This window comes from Echinops telfairi, unplaced genomic scaffold (assembly GCF_000313985.2).
Source record: "Echinops telfairi isolate 266 unplaced genomic scaffold, ASM31398v2 ScPeMD7_7479;HRSCAF=8517, whole genome shotgun sequence".
Classification (NCBI taxonomy): domain Eukaryota; kingdom Metazoa; phylum Chordata; class Mammalia; order Afrosoricida; family Tenrecidae; genus Echinops; species Echinops telfairi.
The window spans coordinates 955,859-961,706 of NW_022111383.1; positions in this window are offsets into that span (position 1 = coordinate 955,859).

A 5,848-nucleotide genomic window follows, 5' to 3' on the forward strand; every position below is an offset into this window, starting at 1 on the left:
GCCTTCCTTGTGGATGAGCCCAGGGGCTAGCTTTTCCAGAAGTAGTTGGAACATCTTAACCCAAGAGAGAATGAAGACTTGAGACCAGGGAAAGGGTGGGGCCAATGGGATGGACACAAAAAAGACAGAGATTGTAAGAGGAGGTCTGGAATGCAGGCAACGTAGGCAGGGGCAGCTTACCCAATAAGCTAAGTAAGCACAGGCATGTGTGCGCTTACATTCAAATCCGTAGTGGAAAAGGATGCGGTGTAAGCACGAGAAACTGCTCACAACTGGATTAGTAAGTAAGCATAAGTAAGACTGTGCTACCCTTGCTCACTGGGTACTCCATTCCAAGGTCAATTTGAAAAGAGGCTTTGATTCTTTAAGAAACTGTGATGAGGTCATGTCTAAAAGCATATTCTTTGATGAGGTGAGAAATGTGACATTGTTCATCACAGATTAGCAGGTAAGCTTAGGAAGCACATGTTGATCTTGTTTATGGTGCCCTGGTGGCTCTGGAGAACCCTGATGACTCTGTTGGGTCAGTGTTGGACTACTAACCACAGGGTTGGAGGTTCAAACCCACCAGCCACACCAAGAAGGGCAAGATGAGGCTCTCTGCTCCAGTAAAGTTTTATAGCCTCAGAAGTTATATAGAGGGTGGTTATGAGTCAGAATTGGCGAGATGGCAGTGGCTGGCGGCTCTGTGGGCTAACTGTTGGACTGTTCACCATAAGGTCTGCAATTCCAATCCAAACTCCCCAGCCACTCTTCCAGACAAAGATGAGGCTTTCTGCTCCCATAATGATTTCCATCCTCAGAAACCCAAAGGGCCCCTCTGCTCTGCCCTGTAGTGGACTATGGGCCCGAAACACCTTGACAGCCGTGGGTTCGGGATTGACTCAGATCTGTGGGTTTGGTTTCTGACTCTGGTGAAGTGTATGCAATAGAAAATATCAGAATATCGTATTAGTTCTGAGCCAAGAGGGTCTCCTTACATCGAGATCCTCGGAAGTAGACCCTGAGAGGATGATTCAGGTGCAAGTGATTTACTATGGAAGTGCTCCGCGGAGACCCTGGGAAAGGAGAGGGGAAGTAGGTGGTCAACAGAGACGCTGCCAACTTTCCAGCCTGGCCTGGTCCGCCACACCTGGGAGTTCATCCCCATTGGAGGCGGGGGAACTGGGCCATTCCGTTATTGGCCAGGGCTCTCTGGAGGGGTGGGAAGACTTCCGGACTTCTGTTCTCCCCTGGTGGACAAAACAGCTCCTGCAGCCCAAGGGCAGGTGTTCTTAGAGTCAGAGACGCAGGGACCTGGCAGCCCAGGCACCCAGAAGTTGGGGGAGGGTGCCCAGATACTAGCGGACATCTGGATGGAGCCTAGATAATGTCCCCATGATCACAGGTCCCCAGCTCTCACTGGGTCTGGTGGTGCCACACTGACCCATCTGTTTCAAACCCCACCATCTTGTGCAATTCCCTCATCTCTGCAGTGTGATGGTGTTACTTTATTTTGCTTGTATCGCAGAGCGATTGTGAAAGCAAACTAAAACAAGACGGGGTGTGTAGAATCCTGTTGACAAGGAGAGACATCGTACAAAGCCAGGTGGTTATTGCATCTTGCTCTGGCGCAGGCTCAGCGTCTCTGGGAGCACGTGGCTCTCTCCTGGGTGCCTGTCTTGCAGGCACCGGCACCAGCAGCCTTCGAAAAGAGCTGGTTTGTGTTGGGAAGAAAGCAGGCACTTTTTAAATGTTGATAAATGCTGCAGTAGTTTCTTTAATCGATACCAGCCACCTGAAATACATCTAATTAACCACCAGATATCATGCTGTGGCGATGTTTGTCTTTGATGTGCTCATCAGCGTCGGCAAGGAACTATTGGAAAGCTGATCATAATAGGACTTAGCTTTTCTAAAATGCCTTTTATCTTCAAAGCAGTTTGCAACCACTAGTTATTAGAGGGATTCATGTGAACAGCTGCCCTCTGATGGAGACCCCGAACCATATCAGGGGCCTCTAATGTGTCTGATACTAGAGTTGGAGCACTGTGACGGAGGATGCTGAAGGAAAGTTGTCCAGTCCTGGAAGGGGTGTTCTGCACAGGGAGGAGACAGCTGTTGCCTGGATCCCTTAAGGCTAGCACAAGGAAATTGGACCTACTCTGAGGAGAAAGGATGCCTGGGCTAGAGCCAGCTGCTGGGTGGTAAGATTCTTTGCTCAAGGATGCTTCCATAGAAGTCCCCCGTTTCTATGGGCTGGGCATCAGTGGGCAGGTGACCTACCTGGTGCCCTGTGGTGGGGGAGACCGTGGAAGAGCTGTGGCTCTCTTGGTTATGTTTCTGTGTGTGATTTTTGTTATTGTTTATATTTTGGCTCGTTTATCAGTTTGTGTTGTTAGCACATAATCTGGTAGGATAGCATCCAATTCGATTTTATTAATAACAATGGCTGACACTTATAAAATCCTACTCCCCTCCACCCGCCAATTTTACAGAGGAAGAACATGAGAGGGCTTAAGAAACCTGCCCGTGGTCACCCAGCAAGTGAGTGGAGGGCTCAGGTTGTCTGACCTGGAAATCCATGCTCTTATTCAACATAATGAAAGGTCTGCTAGACAAAGGGTGGGGTTGGTTCAAAGATCGCCCCCTCACCCCCCCACCTCGCCAGCACCATGTGTCAGACATGCACATCACAGTGACGTGCAGATAGGTTTGGGTCCCATGAGAAAGAGTTTAAGCTTGAGCACTGGGTAGCGAGTGGTGTCCTGAGTAATAACAACTCTGGACCCTCGTTCCTCACTGACAGTGACCTCTGCCACATTGTCCTTGTCTTGCCAGAGGGTCTGTCCAAGTCCGTCGTGAAGGTAGGTGGGGGCATAGGCTGGAATAACTAGCAGGCCACTGTGAAGCCTTGGCATTTGGTTAAAACTCCTCGATTACTGAGATGGGTTTAATAAGGGGACTTATCCCCAAAGGCATCAGCTACTATTCCCTGTGCGAGCAGTACTAAGGATGCACCGGTCCTCTCTCGGGATCTCCTGGCAGAAGTACCTGCCTTATTAGTCCTTTCTCAGGGCCAGCTGGTTGGTGGCAGCTTGAGATTGCTGCCATGGAGGAGGTGTTTACACCATGGAAATTGGAAGCTGCACACAAAACAGAGCTTCCCCTGACTCTATCTGAGAGACCACAAACAGACAAAGCCCACAGACTCACCGCCATTGAATCGGTGCTAACTCACAGCGACCCCCCTGTGGGATTCTGAGACAGAAACTATTTACGGGAGTAGAAAGCCCAGTTTTTCTCCTGCGGCACTGCTGGTGGTTTCAAACTGCCAACCAGGAGGCTCGCAGCCCAACGCATAACCACTACGTCACCAAGGCTCCTTCTCCTTAGAGAAGTGGTGGCTAAATATTTAACATCACACTTTTACGCATTCTCAAGGGTCAGTGAAGAAGCTACTGATACATTTATTGAGGACCAGTTATACGAAAGGTACCAGGCTGAGAATTGGTGGAGGATTCATTCAAGCGATCAAATATCTATTCTGCACCTACTAAGAAGGAATGTGTTGGGCCTCTGCTTTCAAGGAAGACATATGACGTATTGCAGACGACCAAATAATTAGCCAGCCAGTGGAGCAATTTTGTCTAATGCTGAAAGTATGAATGAAACAGTTAGCCAGTCTGGCAGTGATTTGAAAGGTTAACCTTGGAGTTGACATATGACCCAGCAATTCCACTCATAGATACATACCCAAGAGGAATGAAAGCCTGTCCACACAAAAGCCTGCCCACCAAGGCTCATGCAGCATGATTCATAGTAGCTGAAATGTGGAGACAACCCAAATGTCCACCAACAGAGGAGTGGATAAATAAACTTGACCTATCCATTGTGTTAGACAGGGTTTTCTAGAGAAACAAAACCAGAACGCTAATAATTTTATATATATTTATACAGATAGATAACTATATAACATAAGAAACAAACAGTTAATTAAATTATAAAGCAGTACACATGGCTCAGTGCAACTCACTCCCGTGAGACAGTTGTGAGACACTGGCAGTCCTTCAAGTCTTGAGGGCCGCCGGGTAGACCTGTGTAGAGCATGTCAGGTTATCCAGGCATAGGCAGCAAACAGCAAGGCAAGTCACCAACAGTCAGCCAGATGACAAGGTCCAACAGTCCCCAGCTCAAAAGATGTAAATTCCAATGGTGTGGCAAAGCAGGTCTTGCAGGAACCTCAAATTACAGCGACACAGTCCATGGGTTAGATGTCCCACAGGTAGTGTAGCTTGCAAATTGAGGCACAGAACAAGCAAAGCAGCCACACACTGGTTCAATGATCAAAGAGCAAGAGACAAGAAAGGCGAGGCTCACTGAGCCATTTCTCTCTCCGCCCTTCAATTAATCCCACATGTTTATCGGCCAGGTTGGCACAATCAACTAACTACCTCATCCATACAATGGACTATTATTCGATCATCAGGAAAGTCCTGACACCTCAGACAATATAGATGGCACTAGAAAACAGTATGCTACCGAGAAGAAAGGAGGTGCAGGGGGCTGCTCTATGGGTTGGATATGTGTCCCCCAAATTCGTGTTGAAATCTTAATCCCTGTACCTGTAAAAATGACCTCATTTGGAAATAGATGCTTCCTTTTGTTATGTTAATGAGGGCATACCCGAATGGGGTGGGTCCTAAACCTAATCACTTCCGAGTTGTAAAGAGAGAGAAACCAACACAGAGACACAACCAGGGAAGGCCAAGAAACTCTGAGGCGCTCTCAGGGCCACTGGCCAGGAAGGGCTCAGCCCTGATTGGCACTTCTAGATTCCAGGCCTATGAGACAAGCATCTCTAGTCTTTAAAGGCACCCACGTGTGGTCATTTATCTTGCTACATCAGCACCGGGCAACCAAGGCAGCCACATATTCTCTGATTCCTTTTATATAAAATGTCCAGAGTGGGCAAATATATAGAAACAGAGTGGTTCTCAAGGGTCAGGGAGAATAGGAGGATTGGGCCATGACAGCATTGAAAATGCTTTAAAATGATTCTAAAAGTGATATTCGTGATAGATGTATAACTGCAAATACCCAAAATCTGTTCGCTTGTGGGCTTTATATGGGGAAATTGTGTGATATGTGCATTATATCTCAATAAGATTGCTAAATAAGAGCACAAGTCCTCTGTCAGATGGGAGAGGGGGGAATCCGCCCGTGCAGTATGGTCAGGGAGGCTCCGAAGGAGATGGGCTTAGCACTGGCCCCTGAGGGCCTATGCAGCATGGATAGTTGGAAGGACCTGTAGAGAGTGCTCTTGCAGGAGGAGAAGGCGCAGAAGAATTTCAGTTGAGTCCCAGAAAACCAACACGGATCCACTGTGCATCACTCATATCGCCACCCTCTGCGGCGGCTTGAGCCCCAGGTTGACTTGCTGCATGACCCAGGACACGTGACTGAATGCCTTGGAGACTGCGATGCTCCCGAACAAAAGGCAAAAGAGAGAGTCAGCCCCCCAGCTTCACAGGAAGGGTACCTACGAAGATGACCGAGGTGGGAGAGGCCAGCGTTCTCTGAATTGCCAAGTGCCAGGTGTGTGTGCCGTTCTCCCGTTGACCTGACTTTCATCGCTTCATCACCACCTGTGGAATCACCCCGGCATCACATCCTGAGATGCCTGAAAACGAATCATAAGAGCTGACATTGACCTACTGCGTCAGGAGCCCTGGTGGCGCAGTGGTTCCGAGTTGGACTGCTAACCGCAACATCAACGGTTGGAAACCAGCAGCTGCTCCATGGGAGAAAGATGAAGCTTTCTTCTCCCATAAAGAGTTACAGTCACAGAAAAGCACAGGGCCAGTTT